We start from the raw sequence: 21,871 nt of genomic DNA, 5'->3' as shown, positions 1-21,871 counted from the left end.
AAATCTACGGTTGGCGGGACTTCAATTAGAAAACTGATTAAAATAGGACTAACCCCCGCAGTTGACTGTGATCTAAGAAGTTGAATATGAGATTGAAGGCTAGGAGCGAGTGCGTGACTTCAGCCATGATCAAGAAAATCCATACTCTCCTACCTCCACTGTTGCTAATCACAGTCGATCTAACAGATCTGTCGATCTGACGATCCAGATCTATTCCTCTGCCATTCTTCTTCCACCATTAATATCTGTCGATCTAAACGATCCGATGGCTCATGTGCACATTTACATCCTTCCTTCGTGCCTTTACTTTCATCGCCTTTACGTGGTTTCTCAAAGTTCTCTATGGTTTCGGGCTCCTCCAAGGTTTCTGGTCTTTGATTGTTCTGCAACACAACTCCCTCTTGATTTAACTCTTCGTACTTTAATCACTGTCACTCCTGAATCTCAAATATGATCCTTTGAATGGATTCAAGTGATCCAATATGATCCTTCATATCACTTCTTCTCTATGTTCTTCTCAAACTCCACCTGCAACCTCTGTTACAGAACACTTACTCTAGTTCACACACAGATTATAACTAAATTAGTCAACACACACACATAAACTCAAAACCGAGTTGTTTGTATTAATAAATAGGTATTTACGCAGGAACTCTATCCTTGGCCTACTCTTCTGTATCATTGGCCTTTGTTTTCCTACCTGCCGTAGGCTTACAATCAACCCTCTAACTGACAACCTCTAACTATCTAATTTGACTAAATTTTTCTCTGCCTTTTTAGCTTACATTTATATAAAAGGAGTCTATAACCAATTCTTGGTTTATATCCATAGATTTCTCAACAAAATCCTAAAATCTCATCTTTATCCCTAAGGATCTTCTTTAATCCAAAAATCATGAAACCAACTCCTAATTTAAGACTTACAGTTGTTTCTCAAATCTTTCAACTATCCTAAATCTCTCATGTTCTCCAACATTCGAGAACATTTACAAATATGCCTCACTATACTTAATTAAATCCCTATTCTAGCTTCTCTCATTAAAATCACTCAAAACCTTACTAATTACATTAATTCAACACTTAGGAAAAAAAATTCCTTGAAACAAAAGACCCCCTATGTCTACTAAAATACAATGATTCTTCTTCGCTGAATTCTCCTGCATCAGACTACCAAAGTAGAAAACATTCATGATCTCCTGATCATATGTCTTCATATGTTGATAGAAAACCTCCAGGTCCCAAACTTTTGTTTGTAGTTGTTTGAATGCTTTGCACCTTTGTTGTTGTTGTATGTCTGTTGTCTTCTGCTTCATCTTCCTCTCCTTGTCAATCAGGTTCAAGTTCTGATTGATCATCCTTCCTGCTGTCATTTCCCTCATCCTGGACTATTTCATCATCAACAACCTTAGTTCTTCAATCTCCATCTCCAGCACATCATTGGGATGGTACATACTCTGCCACTCACTTCTACCTCTTTCTCTTTGTTTCAGGTTTTTGTTGTTGTTCACTAAATCTTCAAACTTTTGTTATTATCTTTGAAGTTGTCGAATTCTTACTCTTTCTCTTTTTTTGCTTATTATTACTTTTTCTGCCTCTCTTTCATCCTTACACTCTTTCATGATTATCTATTTCTGCATTGAATCCCAACTTTCCATCATTCTCTCTAGCAATTGAACATCTTTGTTCCATGGATTAAATTCTTCCACAGAATCCTCTTCTACCGTCTTTACTTGGATGCTCATCTGTGCCAAATTTCCTCCAGCATCTGCAGCTAAACCTGCACTCACAAAACAATTATTAAAATAAAAAACATAAGGCCTCAGTGCCTCTTCTTCCTCTAGCAACACTTCAGTATGCTTCTCTGATTTCTCTTGTTCTATCAGCACATCAGTATGCTGATTCAACCTCTTTAAAGAGTTCTCTAATGTACTCCCAAGACTATCAGTTAGTCTCCCCTCCACATCATCTTCTCTAATGATGTATTTTTTCTCTTGTCCACTGTAGTGAACTCCTTCCTCTGCAATCACACTGTCATACTCTGAATTTCCCAGCAAATACTCCAGCAATTCAATTTCTCTGTGACACTTCATAAGTACTTCATCATTACTTATGATTCCTGCATTTATACACAAAATATCAGTTTGAAAATTACAGGGTTCAACAGTCTCAACTATTGCTTCACATATAAGTTCTTCAGACTAAATTTCATCTCCTTTCACAAGAAATTTTTCCTGTGTCGTCACAGCTTCAAACATCAATGTATTACTAAATTCTTTCTACTACAATAATTCACTACTTTTCTCGTTCAAGAGACATTCTCCATCATTCTTTACTTCAAATTTTTTATCTTCTGAAAGATACTCTTCCATACTTTTGACAACTTCAAAATATTTCTCATCCTTTGCAAGACCTGTAATCACATCAAAATTATTAGATTCAACAATATAAGGTTTTACATTCTCCTATTGGTCTGCATTTGTCCAACAGTTCACAAAATCATCAATAATTCCTTCTTCTTCACCCATAACTTCACCCTGCTCTGGTTCAAAAATGGAAACTTCCATTTCCAACTCAGCTTCTCTAAGTTTTTCCATTAGCCACTTTACGTGCTTCTGTTGTATACTTCTCTGTAACTTAGACTACTTCATTGACTTTTTCTTGAATACCCAACCTAGTCTTTGGTTTTCCTCAAGTATCATCCTTAATACATTGAGTTGTTCTTTCATCTCAACAATATCTTTGTCAATTTTCTCTTGACTCATTCTCTTTCCATTTTCCTTGGCATCCTCCTTCTTCACTTTTCTTCTGTTGTGTTTTTCCTCAGAACCTTTGCTATGACTATCAATAGTCATCTTCTCCATCTCTATCTTCATGAGCTCCTTACTCACTTACTATGAGCTGCATTAAAGCCTCTGCAACAACAAGTCCTCCCTGCTGCCACTTACCTCACCAAGCTTTCCTTTGTACTTGGTATTTTGGAAAGCCCTTGGTTCTCTATCTCTGGAACCTCTTTTGAGCACTTCTCTCTGCTCCTTCTAGGCTTCAACTCATCTGCATCTTCTAAGAACACAACTGTCCTCTTGTATTTCAATCACAATGAAATACTTGGTTCTGACCACCTCTTCTTTCACTTAGAAAGTCTTATCAGCTTCCTTCATTACTTAGCAATTCTACCCACATCCTCTATGGAATTGCCTTTGTGATCTGCAACAAAACCCCTGCAGTAACAAGTCTCCTTCTTGCTAAAAATTCCTCACTAAGCTTCTCTCCTCTGAGCTCAGTCTGTTAGCATTTGTCTGGTTCTCTCCTCTCCAACCAATTGAGCACTACTTGGTCTAGGTTGCTGCAATCTTGTCACCTTCTTATGCTGCTACCTATGCATCAATATAAAGACTACAAACTCTCCAATCTTCAAGTCAAATTAAAACAAAACATATCATCTCACCTTCAAGACCTATGCATGATCTTGTTCTACCATTCACCTACACTTTGAATGGATTGTTCTATCTTTCTTTTAAATATGTAAATTCTACTACACATTATCTCTATGTGCCTACTGTTTGTCAGATTCAAATCTGATCTCCACTTGCCTGGATACACACCTTAAAACATAACTCTGCTCTAAATTTTATCAAATACCTTTTACACAGAATTCCCTTATTCTGTTCTGATATCAATTGTTTCAACCACAATTCTGCTCTGATACCAAAATGGTGCCAACATAAGCCGACTTTACCCACATTATGCAAATAAAATTGCATGTCACTGGTCCCAAAACTTAATCACCCTCATCTATGGTGAAAACCTTCTTAAACCAAGGTTTAATGTTCTTAATTAAGTTTTATGCGGAAACATTATATTTGACTATTCAATAGTCTAAACCTTCATTAACCTTTCCAGCAGAACTTTATTCACCCTCATAAACTTCGGTTAATTCTATACCCTGTGCATATTAACCAAACCCCACTCTTAACTTTGGTTATATTCGAACTTAACCCTTAAAACCTTTATTTGCTTTATTTATATTATAATATTTATATAATAGAAATACACATAAAACACATGCAAGCCTTACCTTTCTGCCATTGCATGACCTTGCACATTTTTCGACACTCTACCTTTATCGCATTCAGCCTCCACCACTGATTTCACTCCATCATATCAATGGATTCACGTCATATCACAACTTAAACCCATTCACCCGTTGGAACTCAAATCACTTAACTCACGTTGATAAACTTCTCGGCTCCACTCAGGCCCAAGCCTTATTGGCTTCAATCTCCACCGTCAATCTTACTATTCAATCCAATGGTTGATGTTTTACCCTATCAACAAACCTAATCGGTGATCGTTCATCATTTGATCAAGGCATACTTGATCCAATGGTCAGCAACGATATCAGATGGACCACTTTCACGAGGATTATCCGCCGTGACGGAGCTGATAAGGAATACAAATCCTTGATGTATAAATGATCGGGTCTGATTTTGAAATTAATGTTCGATCGCTTTATGACCCGATATCCATTGGATATAAGAGGCCATCAAATCTATAGTTTGTGGGACTTCAATTAGCACACTCATTAAAACAAGATTAACCCCCGCAGTTGACTGTGATTTAAGAAGTTGAATATGAGATCGACGGCTAGGAGCAAGTGCGGGACTTCAGCCACGATCAAGAAAATCCATACTCTCCTACCTCACAATTATTGATCACTGTCGATCTGATGATCCAGATCTATTCCTCTGCCATTCTTCTTCCACCATTAATATCTTTCAATCTAAACAATCCAACGACTCCTGTGCACATTTAATTCCTTCCTTTGTGCCTTTACTTTCTTTGCCTTTACGTGGTTTCTCAAAGTTCTCTATGGTTTCATGCTCCTCCAGGGTTTCTGGTCTTTGATTGTTCTACAACACAACTCCCTCTTGATTTAACTATGCATACTTTAATCACTGTCACTCCTGAATCTCAACTATGATCCTTCGATGGATTCAAACAATCCAATAGGATCCTTCATATCACTTCTTCTCTGTGTTCTGCTCGAACTCCACCTACAACCTCTGTTACACAAAACTTAATCTAGTTCACACACAGATTATAACTAAATTACTCCATACACACACATAAACTCAAAATTGAGTTGTTTTTATTAATAAATAGGTATTTACATAGGAACTCTTTCCTTGGCCTAATATTCTATATCAGTGGCCTCTGTTTTCCTACCTGTTGTTGGCTTACAATCAACCCTCTAACTCACAACCTATAACTATCTAACTTGACTAAATTTTCCTCTACCTTTTTGGCTGACATTTATACAAAAGGATTCTATAGCCAATTCCTGGTTTATATCCGTAGACTTCTCAACAAAATCCTAAAATCTCATATTTATCCCTAAGGATCCTCTTTCATCCACAAATGATGAAACCAAATCCTAATCTAATATTTACAACTGATTCTGAAATCTTTCAACTATTCTAAATCTCTCATGTTCTCCAACATTCGAGAACATTTACAAATATGCCTCACTATACTTAATTAAATCCCTATTCTAGCTTCTCTCATTAAAATCACTCAAAACCTTAATAATTACATTAATTCAACACTTAGGAAACCAACTTTCCTTAAAACACAAGACCCACCTATGTCTACTAAAATACAATGATTCTTCTGAGCTGAATGATCCTACATCAATATCACATCCTTATAAGTACCAATATGTATCTCTACCTTGCATTGTTCTCACAATAAGCTGATGTCCTTTTTGCATCCATGATACTTTGTAAGGAGTAGGGTGTCTTGTTTTCACTAGTCCTAACTTGTCCACCATTTCTATAGAAACAAGGTTATCAGTGCTTACACTATCAATTATTAGTTTACAACATTTTCCTTTGGACTTGCATGTAGTTCTGAATAAACTCTTTCTCTGAGTTGGTTCTCCCGTCTCTTTCTTTGCCTTAAGCAATACCCTTTTCAACAAAAAAGATTCTATTACTTCAGGTGATTCTTCCTTGTTTGCAATTTGAGGTTTTTCTTCCCTTGCCTTAGCCACGTTCACATTCCCCTGATTTGTTACATTATTATGAGGACAGTCCCTTGATATATGTCCCGATTCTCCACATGTCTAACACTGAATTTCTCTTCCTTGGCCTCTTCCTCTACTAAATTCTCCTCTCTGTGGTGGTCTACTACTTGAACCTCCTGCTTCACCCTGAGGGTGCTGAAATCTTGATCTGGTAGTTCCTCTACCTCTTGCTGAACTTTTTCCTCTATTCCTCTGATTTTGCTTCCTCAACATCTTCTCTTCTACCTTCAAAGCTGCTTGATAGGCATCTTCAATTGTCTTCAGACTCAGAAAGCTGATTTCAAACTGTATGTCATATCTCAAACCATTGATGTATCTGGCTACCTTTCTACATCATCCTCTACATGTCCTGCTCTAATGCTCAACTTATAAAACTCTTATGTGTATTCTTTGACATTCATTCCTTTTTTCCTCAAATTTTGTAACTGTCTGAAAAGATTTAACTGATAATCTTTTAGCATAAATTTGGCTTTCAATCTACTTACCATTTTATCCCATTGTTTGATCTTGGGCTTTCCCTTTCTCCCTCTAGATTTTTGTAATTCATCCCACCAGATAGCTACATGACCCTTCAATCTAGTAACTACAAATTTCACCTTATTTTTATCATCAACCTCCTCATAGTCAAAATACTTGTCTAATGAACTCATCCAATCCATCAATTATTCTACATTGAGATTCCTGTTATACAAAGGTATTTTCACCTTTGGTCTTCCACTTGCTTTGGCCAATATCTTGAGAGCTTTGGCAGCTTCACCTTCATCTTCTTCTTCTTCCTCAAAAGATTCCTTTGCAGCGCTGACATCTCCTTCAGTAGGTGCTCTCCTTTGAGCAGTTTCCATTGTGTCCATCCTATGTGCACAAGTTTTGAATCTCTTCTAGCAGTACTGCATTCACTACATGTCTCCCCTGACCTATGCCAGCTCCTGTCTTAGGTGGCATGTTTTCTGTAGCAAAACTTGATCCAGCCCTAATACCAAAATGATGTAGAAGGTTGATGAAAATGGGGTGGTATTCTGGAATTAGACTATTGGTTAATTTTGTAACCAATCAGCTGCACATTAACGGATCTTGTATGTGGATTTTTCCCTAAGATCCCGCTAACCTGACCAATCGATGTTGGTCGCACTTTGACTTTTCCTCAAACCGAGCGCTTCAATCTGCACTGTTGATCTTAATTCTCTAGATCTAATGAATATCGTGTCATATCACACGCCAACTAGCCTAGAAGATCTCCACCATTGATCTGTCATGTTTGATCCAACGGCTATGACGCACTATTGTGTGAATTCTTGCACGATCGATATCAGGTCAAGAGCGCGTGGGAATAGTGCTTTTCCTATGCTACATGTTTCCCGCTAAGGTTAATCACGTGAAATTAAGAAATGCAATTTACCAATTTTTGTCCACACGAGATACTGATTACCACTTTCTGAATACTACCCACATGCTTAATTCATAATTTTAAGAAATATGCTTAAGGAAAGATTTAGTGCATAACCTCAATATTAACTCTTAATACTAATTGACTGTGATTTATAAATAAAATTTTTAAATAGAGGAAAATACCCGATTAGGGTCCAGAACATCGATACACAATTATAAGAGAATTTCTACACCAAAAATAATACACAACACCACACTTGATCAGTTATTCAATAAAATAGAATTTCCAGAGTCTTGGCCCTCTTGGATCGACTACAACAATTTCTCTGACCTCTGTTCACTCTCCAACCCTATCTCTCACACACCTCTCGCTTACTTACTCTATTCTCGATAATCTAATCTCTTTTTTCAATACATTTTTTCCTTTATTAATCAAATCCTATCCTAACTGCATTGACAACTCAATCTCTTTTTTTATCAACTCAACCATTAAATCCCTATTCTCAAGATCTGATACAAACCTATCCTAACAACTTATCTCCTATTCTAAAAATAATACAATGATCTAATTATTACAATAATTGAAGTAAAGATCAATTCGAGAGATCCAACTCTCTATACTAAAACTGATTTTGACCACTCAGGTAAATGAAATTTGTCTCTTGCTAGCCACAACATGTGAACATACAATCACATTGTTGGCTAAATCTGGATGCTCCTGCATTTATGTCCCTCTTCATGAGCAGAATGATTCCCTTTTGCATCATTTCCCAAGAATCTTCCTTTTACCCTAGTTTACAAGACCAACGCTAATGACTCGTTTCCTCCTCGCGCCAATTTGTAGAGATTAAAACCAAGACTAGTACCATATAGCACTACTGAGCCTTTTCTTAGTTGGGTTGATCCTCTTTTGGCAAGTTTTTTAAATATGGAGTCGAATCTTCCAGGTCTAGAAGCTTCGTAAAAAAAATTTGGTAAATGGTTGGGCTGGATGGAGCCAAGGAAGTTAGCTTAGGTTCCCTTCCCCTATTAGGATGGAACAAACCCAAGAGATAAGGCCTCTCCCATGAAAAGGGGAACCATCTCCCCTCCATCAAAGCTATATAAGCCCTTCCTTTCCCAAGCTGAACTAATTTTTGGATTTAGTTTTCTTCAGTCTTAGTATTTTTGGAGCTTGAATAATCACCAAGACATCTATAGCTTATAGCTCTCTAGTTTATGTTTGAGGGAGAATAGTGTGTTTGGTTTGGTCTGAAACTAAAGTGAGGAAGCCTTAAAACTTCCATTGTTGGGGCTATCCATGAGATGCTAGCAGAATTGTGGGATCTCAAACACGTTGAACGAGACCAACAACGTCAAGGAATTGGTTGTAATCTCTTTCTAAACTTATATGAATACAACTATTGATTGATTTCCTTCATTGAAGTTTTATCTTATATTTGATGGCTTAATGTTCCTTGACCTGTTAAGTAGGTTGAATGCAATTTGTATGTTATCACATTTTTTGTTGTTGTTTGTTTGCTTGTTTCAGGTATTTGAAGGAAGGAAACGAGAAGTAGCTGGAGTAAGGAAGCATGATCATCACCAAGCATAATAGCGTTCTAAGAGGTAGGCCCTATTATTTGATTCTAGCTTAAGGAAATTTTCCATAGATTGTTTGTTTGTGGCTAGACCTGCTCTCTCAGGCTAGAGGATTGTTTGTGTCGCACTTAGAATTTACCTGCACCACACCTCTCCCTAACACTCTTGTTGGGTCATTACCTTCAAAAACAACATGGCCACTCTCAATTCTCTTTAGAAGGATAAATATTCTCCTATCTCCTCAAATATGGCATGGACATTGATTTTCAATGTACGACATATCATCATCATCAAGTGTGCAAGGGTAAATACCAAACTTTCCTAGATACTCGTCATTTTTCTTCCAAATGGTCCTTAACTGCTCCTTTTCTTGAGCACTCTCCCCTATAATTATTTCAGGTACTTTGACTTTGCTGCTCCTTTTGACTATATGGTCTGAAAAATCACAACAACTTACAATATTTAGCAATGTTCTCGAAATTATGCCACACATAAGACTCCACATGACTAAGATATGAGGTCAAGGGATCTGATCTTCTATTTTTCATGTCAGATCTTTACCTTGGATTGATTTTTCCTTCACTAATTGTGCTAGATCTGTAGTCAATGGTCTTGTGTCCAAATAGGTTAAAAGCATAATAATAACCATTAAATGGACTTGTGTACCTATGGCATATCCTCTTCTTAGCTGATCAAACTACTACATAGATGTGTACATTCTACTTCTATAGGTAGCTACCACATGTCCAAAATTGTGACAAATCAAGCACTTTATCTTTTCCATCAAAGGTGAAAAGGAGTTTTGATTCCTCTTCTGAATTATTCCACTATCAGATATAGGAATGAATGACCTTCTTGATGTAAATTATCATGTTGGTTCTTTTATAGCACTATTTACTACCCATGGTATTTGTGATGCTTGGTTTATGGCCTAGGGCAACCCCTCCTTCTAAACTTGGTCCAAATATTTTAAAAATAGTGTTTTATTCCCTCTACACTACTTGTCCCTGAGATAAAAGCCTGTACACGCGGGTTAGTCAATACCCAACCCGCGCATATATGTTAAAACACTTAAAAAATTAAATTTCCTTAATTGTGGGCGGAGTTCAAGAGTTTTACATGTTGATTACCTCCTATTGCCCGTGGCACAACTGTTTCCCAAGTAAAAAACTAATTGGGAGAAGTATAAATAGACTTCTATGGGAAGGCCTTAAGGGGGAGAAGAGATAGAGTTATTATAGTGAGATTATCCCTGAATGAGTCTAAAGTATCCTTGTGCTTCATGTACTTCCCCAAGTTACAGGAAACCCTTGTTTCCTTGATTATAGATATTTCTCCCTCTTGCTTGAGATATCATAGTATTGGTTATGGAAGGAGGTTGTTGAACACTAGGACTGGATGGATCCGGAGGATGGTTATGCTTGGAGCCAGAAGAAGAAGACTCACGTGAATTCTCTCTGTGTTAGTTATAGCTTTCTACAGTAAAAAGAAGCGTTGTCTTGTTTCTAAGATTAACTGTGTTTATGCATTAGATAGTGTTGTAATTCATATATGAATGTTATTTTCATGTATAACTAATCTTTTTCTTATATGATACAAAGTTAGTTTCATTAAAATGCTTTATCTCTACACTACTATGTATGTTTGAATTGAATGATTTTTAGGTTTGAAAAACATCTAGAGTTGCAGAGGGTCTAAACCCTACAAGATCTACCCAAACGAAGGACATCTAGGTATGGTCGATGTCACATAGTTTGCTTATATAAGAATTTTGCCTGAGTTGTACGAGTGTTTCTTACTGTAGTTTGCTCATGCTCTGTTGGGGTTCCAACCGAAAGCCATAGGCTACTTATTCCCGTAACAGGTTCTCTTCTTTGATTCTTCTAGTGGATCTCTTGTCTCTCTCCTTTCTTCTTGCCATTACTAGAACCATTCTTCAATGCAGGCTTCTCGGGTAATTCATTATAATTTTTCCTGGCTGTGAGTTGGATTCTCGAAAGCCAAGACCAATTTTGATCATAGAATATCTTTGGCTCTAAAGAATACTACCCAAGATCTTGTCTCTCCTATCCTCCTTCGATTGATCATTATTTTTCTCTAGCTATTTCATGAGAGAGTCCACTCCACCTTCAAAGTCTTGAATTCAACCTTCTTTCTCCTTTTGTTGACTCATTAACATTTCCTCTATTCGTTTGGCCTCCTGCAATTGGATCTTCATTCTATGGATCTCCTTTACAAGCCCAATTTTCTTTTCGTCAAATATCTACAAAAGCCTTTCATGATCCCTACATGCAGCTATTAGCATACTCACTTCAATAGATAATTTTTCAATTACTACCTTGTCAATTCATATTATTCCTTAAGGAGCATGAAACATTTTATTCTTCACTATGCAATTCCTCATATCCATAAAAATATAAAACAAAAGTAAATAACCCATATTTTAACGTAAAGATCTGTTTTCTTGTAGCACAATAGGTTTGACTAAAACTTAAAATTTTTATTTGTCATTATGGTCTGCTCCAACTTTCGCACTAGGGAGATTTATTTCTTTAGGCTACATTTCTCCCTTCTTCTATCCCTACTTATTCCTCTCGCTATTATTGATATTATATATTACTCCATTGTTGTTGCTACTATCACTCCTATTTTCCCCAAGTCTACACTATGCAGATTCTTAGAAATGTTGCATCTCGCTTGAGCATCCTACTGCATTACTTCAACTGAGAGCAGATCCTTGCCACATCCTTCAGATACCAATCTCCAAATGTTAGAAACATAGATAATAATTCATATTTAACATTATCATGTCATACCTTGAAATTTGTAGCAGTGAGGACAAATACTCCTCGATGATTCATTCTATTTTTTTTTCCAATATTTCACCCTGATCTGCCTAAAAATAATGTCCAATGATTAAGAGGCTACTAAGAGCCCTGCTATGATACCACCTTTTGAAATCCTTGAACATTATTGGGGGGAGGGGGGGTGAATTGGTAGTGTGTTTAGTAAGTCACTTATTATAACATTTTTATCTTCTAACCAATTACCAAATATGCATCATTTAACTAGCAACACAATGTACAATTTCATATCAACACATAAGCATATAAATCATATGAGCAACATGAATGAGTAATAAGAAACATGTAATAATCAAATCAAAACCACACTAATCATCAACACATGAGACACAAGATATAAGGTGGAAACCCAAAGGGTAAGAACCATCATTGGCAAACAATCTTTTGAGCTAGTTTTCAGATAACCCACAATAATAACCATATTCTGTCAATGTTTCAAATCCCAACAGGGATCCATCATCACGACAATTTCTGAATGTTGATAGTAGAAGAGCTAAATGAGAGGCTTAAATAGTTATGAGATGATTTGATTTGAGGATGAGATGAAGGTCAACCTTTTAATAATAACTATTATTATGCACATTTTTAAGCTTTTTATTGTAATTTTTAAGTTTTTTTTTAAGAGGTAGTAATTTAGAAATTAATTAATTAATTGGAAAATATTATAATAATAAATAAAATCTAATTACTAAGAGAATTAATGAGTTGATTAATAGATCTTCATAATTAAATACTAATTCTTATTCTTAATCTAAATATAAATAATTAATAATAGTAATCATTATTATAAATATTTATTACTAATTACTAATTCTTATTATAAGTACTTAATTAGTTACTTTAATTTATTGATTAATAGACCTTATAATTATTAATTACTAGTTATTATGATAAATAATTGGTAATAATAGTAATAATTATTATTATAAATAATCATTAGAATCATTATAATTAAATATTAATTATTATAATCAATATCTAAGAGTGCTAATATTGTTATAAAAAATTTAGACTAATACTATTTGATATTACTAGAAAAAATTAATGCTCTTACTAAAACAAATAAATTAACTAATTAATTAAAAAAGACATTATAATTTAAAACTTTTTATTGTTATTAATTCATAGTTAGTTAAATGATTTATTAATAGATCTTAATTATACTAATTACTATTATAAATAATTAATAATAACACTTCATAATAATTAATAATAATAATACTTACTATTATTATTATAATAAATAAATATTATTATAAATGTTATAATTAAATACTAATTATTAATATCCACAATAATAATGATCATTATTATTAAGAGTAATAATAATACAATTTTTTATGTTTATTTGTAAAATAAGATTAGAAGGATAGGAGAGGAAGACAACTACCTACTGTGTGTTATGCCTGGGATGTATTAGTGGTCTTAATTTCTCTGATTAAGGGAAGCCAACTTCCACTAATCTCGATACCATTGTCCCTGTTGGGATTTTGTGGATGTTTTATAATCTCGAGAGCCTCCCTAATCTTTTGCCTATGATTTTGTTCTTCCCTTACGACAATTGAGGTGTTTTCCAAATAGACATGGTGCTTAGCTTTTGAGGAATGCTCTGCCAGGGCCGAAGTACAAGACCTTCCATTCCTAATATCAGCTCTATGTTCTTTTAGTCTTATTTGAAAGGAACAACTTGTTTTACCAATGTAACTTTCTCCACATGAATAATGTATTTCATTAACTCCCTTGAGTTGATGCCTATCAATATTATATTTGACAGACCTCATTTCTTGTTTAATTGTTGCAGGTGTTGAGAATTGTGTTATTATGTCTTTCTTTCTCAGGATTTTAGCAATCTTATCTGTCACCCCTTGAATATAAGGTATAAATACCCTACCACACTGAGGTTGGTCTTGAGCCTTAGGCTCCTGAGATAACACCCTTCTTTTAGCCATATATAGCTCTTTTAATTTCTTTTTCTTTATAGCCTATACCCTTAAATACCAAAACTAAATGCTTCTTCTCTTCATCCAGATGCTCAGAGTTAGAGATTCGAAGGGCTCTGATAGCCAGAGTGTTAAGAACGCCAAACTTCTAGGATGGGTGATGGTGGGAATTAGTGTGGAGGTAGCTTTATGTGTGAGTTGACTTCCTAAAAACCTTATGCCCTAGAGAGACATCCTCCTTCTTGATGATAAGTACATCTAAAAATAGGATGCTCATGTTTTCCTCCAGCTCCATAGTAAATTTTATTTCGGGAGAGATGGAGTTAAGGTGAATAAAAAACTGGTGAAGCTCTTCTTTAGCATGAGTCCATTTTATATTGGTATCATCGATGAATCACTTCCACCAAGCCGGCCTCAAAGGGTATGATTCAAGGGATTTCTTTTCAAGGTATTCCATGTATAAGTTGGCCACAATTGGCGAGAGTGGTGATCCCATTGCCACCCGAGATGGCTTCTCATAGTTTCCTCCTTGGAAGGTGAAAACAATTGACTGCAAACAAATCTCAGCCAATCTTGTAGTTTTTGTATCAATGACATCTTTTACAACCTGAATAGCTTCATTAAGGGGAATCTTGGTGAATAAGGATACTATGTCAAAACTTACGAGGATGTCATCCTAGTCCACCCTCTCATTTTTTATAAGATTCACAAAATCATGGAAGTCCTTGATGAAAGAATCAGTATTTCAGACAAGAGGCCTAAGGATCTTAGCAACATACTTAGTGAGTTCATAGGTTGGGGAACCAATCGTATTAACTATTGGTCTAAGAGGAACCCCATCTTTATGGATCTTGGGCAACCCATAAATTCTTGGGATAGTTTCACAAGAAGGGGTTAATCTTTTGTTTAATTTTTCATCAAGGTTGGAATCCAAAATTGTCTTTACCTCCCTCATAATTTTGGGAATAAGATAATTGCTAAGCTTCTTACAACTACCATAGCAGAGGTGTTCATTCATTTTACAAACATAGTCTTCTTTATCCAGGATCACCACTGCCCCTCCCTTATCTGCCTTAAGAACCATAATTTTATCATTATTCCATAGAGACCTAAAGGCAATTTGTTCTTCTTTAATTAAATTACTCTTGGAAGTTTTAGCCTTTCTCATAATGAGGGAAAATTGTTTCCTTAATGCCTCCTTATCTTCCAAAGATAGGGTATTAATCCCATCCTCTATGCCACAAATGATATTCTCAATAGGTATGTTATTAGGAGCAACTACGAACCCTAAACCTTTGTGAATCAATAGCCACCAACAACGTCCAAGCCACAACTTGCCAATCATGCGAACCACTACTCGCTCAAGGATACTACCCATATGAACTTTGCAGGCTACCGCCTACTAGAAAATACCACTCCAAATAAGTATCTCCTAACCACCATTGGATGAAAACAACCACTCCGAAATTCTTCGACTACTACTTGAAGGATATCTCTACACCTTGAAAACATAAGCCACCGCTTAGTCACTAAGGTACATAACCTTCAAGTAGTTCATCTGGTGGACCTCAATTCACCTATTTTCAAAATTTGGCTCATACTCTGCATACAACAAACATGAGCCTTGTTTCATCTAATTTTTATACTCAACTCATAATAAAAAAAAAAAATTGCACATAAAGCTCTGCTACAACAAATCTACTAATAAACACAACCAAAAACATACATGTAAATATCCAAACCACACATGAACCTCCAACATACACATTCCCAACACAACTCAATAAAAAACATAACAAATATGATCACAAAAACTCAACCATGTCTCAACAATAGTAGCGAAACAAGACATTAATACAATGCTACAACCATATGAAATAAAACATGATCTTGTCAACTATAATCCCTTGCATATATGATGTTATCTATAAAATAATGCCACAGAAAACATGCTAACATTCAACCTCCATAATAGTAGCAACCTCCTCCATCAAATGTCTTAATAAACCTACATCAAACATTCATTAATGTGTGCACATGAAAGTCTCAAATAAAATGGATCTCTTCCAGCGATCTGTTATAGCTATGTCTCTCTCTCCTCTCACCTTTGTATCTCCGTTCTCTATGATGACTTACTCTCTTAAATGAACCAACCTCTCCAACATGAAGCTGCCTCCTATAAATAAAATATCTGAAACGATCAAACAATAATGGCTTTGAGATATGGAGAGACAAGCACTCATGTTCATGCTTTGATATTTTTCACCTTGAATCAATCCTCAGTCCTATTCATTCAATGAGAAAATTATTTTCCACTTCAACCATCCTCTAGATGAATTCCAACTCAAATCGACTCTAACGCTCAATTACCATGGAGAATGCCCCTAGAATTGGTTGAAATGCACACATAATACAGGGAAATAAACCTATAGGGATTAACACTCCTCTTTCACCAGGAAGTGCATTATAACATACCATACAAAATCTCTCTATTAGAAAATGATATATTACAGAGTAATGGAACACATAAAATATATGTAAAAAATACAAACACAGAAAATGCATAAAACAAGAGAGACACAGATATACGTGGTTCACCCAATTTGGGCTATGTCCACAAAGAAACAGCCAGTCCTTCGTTTTATATTATCTAGAAAAATGAAGAGATACAACCTACAACAAATCCACTATAATTCCCTCTTCGCTCTCACACAATGTCCTCTCTCTTTCTCACTCAGAATACAAGTCTACATAGATGCAATACAATTCCCTCATATATAGCGAGGGGTTGCCTTCTAGTGAAAAAAGCCCTAAATTAAACATAATTTCTACCGTCAGATCTCCGCCTAATAATCGACCTATATTGACTATGAAATTACAACATTTTACATCTATTTTTAGCTTCGGCGGCGCTGCCCTCGATCCCCTGCCATAGGGGGGATCTAAATAATCGTCTTCGCCCCCTTATGAACCCCCATGGTGGCATACATTTTACGGGTGGCGTTGTTGTCACATTACAAACTGGGGTCCAATGTGGCAATACCTCTAAATAAAGAACATAATCTGGCTCCACACCCAACAATCTCCCACTTCGAGACTGATTATAGCAACTCCACCATTGCTTCATTTATTGTACAATGACTCCACTTTGGACCTGGATGTTTCTTATCTTCTTCATCATACTTGAAGACCTATTGAAACTGAGCAGAATCTCAGTTTCTCCCTGGTTACAACTTTTATTAACATATCTGTAGGATTCTGGCTAGTGTGTATCTTTTCCAGTGTCAACTGTCCATCTTCCAACACTGATCATATGAAATGGTACTTGATTTGTATATATTTAGTCTTGGAATGAAATGCGGAGTTGTTTTCAAGGTGTATGGCACTCTAGATGTCACTGTATAACATGCCCAACTCCTGCTTCTTACCCAATTCATCTAGAAACCTTTGTAACCAAATGATTATTTAATAGCCTCTATAGCAGTAACATAGTTTACTTCCATTGTTGAGAGTGCAACAACACTTTGCAATTTTGAAATCCAACAGACAGTTGTTCCACCTACAGTAAACACATACCCTTTTGTGCTCCTCATGTTATCTCTATCACCTACCCTATCTGCATCACCATATCCCTGTATATCAATGTTTGAATGACCAAGGCATAATGCTTGATTTGTGGTACCTCTCAAATACCCGAGAACCCACTTCAGCGCCATCCAATGTTCTTTTCTTGGATTGTTCATGTACCTACTTACAACTCCCACTGCATGTGCAATATCAGGCCTTGTGCATACCATTTCATACATTAAGCTTCCAATTGCTAATGCATATGAAACTTTAGACATACAAGCCATTTCTTCCTGAGTCATAGGACACACCTCCTTACTTAGTTTGAAATGGCTAGCCAAATGAATAATAAATTGTTTTGCATTCTACATATTAAATATTTTCAAGGCCTTTTCTATGCAATCACTCTGAGACAATGTTAATTTTCGATTCTTCCTGTCTCTAGTTATTCTCATACCAAGGATTTGCTTTGAAACACCCAAATCCTTCATTGCAAATAAGTTTTCCAATATTCTTTTGAGCACATTTATTTCCTGCATGTTAGAACCTACAACAAGCATGCCATCTACATAAAATAACAATATAATGTAGTTGCCACCACTTTTCCTTTTGAGATAAACACAATGATCAGAGTGACATCTAGTATAACCTTGTTCAGACATAAACATATCAAATTTTAGATACAACTTCCTTGGAGCCTATTTTAAGCCATACAAGCTCTTCCTTAACCTGCACACTAGTTTCTCCTTCCCTTTTACCTCATATCCTTGTGGCTGCTGCATATATATCTCTTGCTCCAAATCCCCATGGAGAAAGGTTGTCTTTACATCTAATTGCTCAAGATGCAAATCTTCTTCTACTACTAGACTTAAATTAGTTTTGTTTGAAGTCATTTTAACAATGGGAGAAAATATCTCATCAAAGTCTATACCCTTTTTATGTGCAAGCACCTTCACCACAAGTCTAGCTTTATACCTTTTTCTACCTTCATCTTCTTCCTTCAACCTGTAAACACATTTATTCTGCAATGTTCTTTTACCTTCAGGCAACTTGGCTAAGTCCCAAGTCTAGTTATGTGCTAAGGAGTCCATCTCTTCTTTCATGGCTTTCTCCCACTTCTTCCTGGTTTCTACTTGCATTGCTTCTTCATAATATTCTGGTTCACCAGAATCAGTCAATAATACATAATATAATGAAGGAGAGTATTTTTCAGGGGGTCTACTTATCTTGGTATATCTTCTAACACAAATTCCAGGTGTTTGAGGTGTTTGTTGGTGTTTTGGTTGTTGTTGTTGTTCTGGCTGTTGATCATTATGAATTTAAGGCACCTTCACTTTTTATGTGATCTCATCAAGCACTATGTATTCTCTATTTTCTTTTTCCTGTTTCTTTTACTGCATCCAATCCTTATACAAAACCTTTTCATTGAATATGACATCTTTGCTTCTAATGATTTTGTGTCTTTCATAATCATAAAAGTGATAACCAAAATCATTAACACCATATCCAATAAAGGTACATTTCTTTGATTTTGCCTCAAGTTTTTTTCTATTTTCTTTATTAATGTGGACAAAGGCTTCACAACTAGGAGTATTTAAAAATGAGTAGTTTACCTTTTTACCTGTCCATGACTCCTTTGGAATACCACCATCCAAGGAACTTGAAGGCCCTTTGTTTATTAGATAAACAACAGTATCTACAACATATGCCCAAAATTGTAAAGGCAATCTTGCATGCAATCTCATGCACCTTGCACGCTCCATGATTGTCCTGTTCATCCTTTTTGACACACCATTTTCTTGTGGTGTCCCTCAAAATGACTTCTTTCTGTGAATTCCATTCTCTAAACAATACCTATCAAACTCTTTACTACAATATTCACCTCCATTGTCTGATCTGAGACACTTCAACCATTTTCTTGTCTCATTTTCAACCAAAGCTTTCCTTTTCTTAAAAGTATAAAATACATCAAATTTATTTCTAATACAATAAATCTAGGTTTTTTTGGTTGCATCATCAATTAAAGTAACATAATAACAAGATCCATCGAGAGATGATACCTGAGAAAGTCCCCATACATCTATATGCACAAGCTCTAATTTTTCGCTCTTCTTTTCTTTCCCACCTCTCAGGAATCTGACTCTCTCCTGTTTTCCATAAACAAAATTCTCACAGAAATTTAAATCAACATGCTTCAAACCTGGCAACAAATTTCTTGAGTGAAGAATCTGCATCCACTTCTCACTCATGCGCCCAAGCCTATGATGCCACAATTTCGTATATTCTCTTGTAGAGGTTAAAGCATTAACATAATTAGAAATACCATTGCATAAATACAATATACCAACCTTTTCTCCCTTTTCTATTACCAGGGCTCCTTTAGTGACCTTCCAGGTTTTATTTGTAAAATTTGTTACACAACCTTCACCTCTTAACTGCCCTATTGAAATCAGATTTTTCTTCAGATCTGGAACGTGTCTTACCTCCTTCAATAGCCATTGATTTCCATTCTGTTGTTTTATGAAAACTATACCCATTCCAATGATTTTACAAGGTTTATCATCACCCAATCAAACATATCCAAAATCTCTTTGAACATAATCATGAAAATGTTTCTTATTAGGTGTGGAATGGAATGAAGCCCCTGAATCTACCACCCAGGCATTAATAATATTTTCTAATGAAAGAATCAAAGCATCTTGCAACACATCACCTATCACATTTTCTTCGTGATTATTTTCTTGCTACACATCTCCTTTTTTTCCCTTCTGAGACTTGCAGTATTTCTTTAGGTGTCCTTTTTTCCTCCATTTCCAACACATTATCCCCGATTTGAACTTGGATCTGCCTTTCCTTGACTTACTGCGATATCCTGGGCTCTTTCCTCTTTCCATTTTTCTTCTCCTAGTCTCTGCAACCAAAGAATTACCTGATGTCTCACCGGATCTTTTTTGTTGCATTTCCTTGTAAGGATTGCACCAACAACATCATCAAACATTAAATTACTTGATCTAGAGATAGAGTTATTAATAGCCATAACAAACCATTCTAACTTTCTAGCAATGAGCATAGAAATAACAGAGCCCTAACTTCATCATCGAAAGTAACCCCTACAGAACTTAATTGATTAGTAACTATATTAAATTCATTTAACTCATCAGCAACACATCCATCTTCAGACATCTTCATATTAAATAAACGCTTCATAAGAAATACCTTATTTGAAGCTGAGGGTTTTTCATATAGTTTGGCCAATTCCGACATTAATCCCGCTAGGCGCAACCATATTATTCCAAGTGCCTTTCTGTCGAGAATATCCCATTATGTGTCTGTCATACTCGTCAGCTTCCATTTCTTTCTACTGAATGGTAGGTACATACTTTTTTGATACAGATAATCTTCCATCTGCATCTTCCACAGCTGGTTTGGTTGTTAGATTTTTTGACCCTAAACCTACCGTCTTCCTCCAATGCTCCCACCCAAACCAGGAACCCTTCTCTCCTGCGAGTTTATTATCCAAATAGACCTTCGGCTCTGATACTAGTTGTTATAAAATTATATATTATAGAGCAATGGAACACATAAAATATATTGTAAAAATATAAACATAGAAAACGCATAAAACAAGACAGACACAGATATACGTGGTTCACCCAATTTATGTTATGCCCATGAAGAAATTGCCAATCCTTCCTTTTATATTATCTAGAAAACTGAAGAGATACAACCTACATCAAATCTGTTCTAATTCCCTCTTCTATCTCACACAATCTCATCTCTCTTGCTAACTCATATATAGTGAGGTGTTATTTACTAACCTATTTTTTTACTTCTAATTACTTTACAACATATTCATTTTTTTTAATTATAGCCAACATTTTTACTGTTTAGAACATAGCTTTTATTTTTTATTTTTATTTTAAAGGGGATGGATGGATGTGCATAGTTACACATCCCCTCATACTAAATTGTAGAATGAGTTGAGACCTCTCAGCTCAATGATATGGTTTCTTATCTACCAGCATAGATCCATCTTAAGTACAGATCGAGAGGAATCAAATTTATTAATTTTTCATGATATATACATAATTTTTTTAAATGATATATAATACATATGTATTTGACATTAAAATATTTTCCATAAAATGTACATCAAGACATTTTATCACAAAAATTAAAGTAGTTTTTTATTATTAATCTGTTTTTAAGTGTACGTCGATATTAATTCCTATTAAAATATTTTATTGATAACCCATAATGAATATTTTTTTATATACCACATTAAAATATTTTATTTTAACAATTTTCTTTCTATATATAGATATATCTGAAGTTGATATCAACATAATTGAGTTAATGCACATCTGCAATATTTATTTAAATACTTTGGTGAAATATGTTTGAAAGGTATAAGATTTAAACATCTTACTGGTACATTTTTTTTACTT

Source organism: Pinus tabuliformis, chromosome 1_2, assembly GCF_031772625.1.
Source record: "Pinus tabuliformis cultivar Carrire ecotype Pingquan chromosome 1_2, CPIR1, whole genome shotgun sequence".
NCBI classification, from domain to species: Eukaryota; Viridiplantae; Streptophyta; class Pinopsida; order Pinales; family Pinaceae; genus Pinus; species Pinus tabuliformis.
This window is presented reverse-complemented; position numbering follows the sequence as displayed.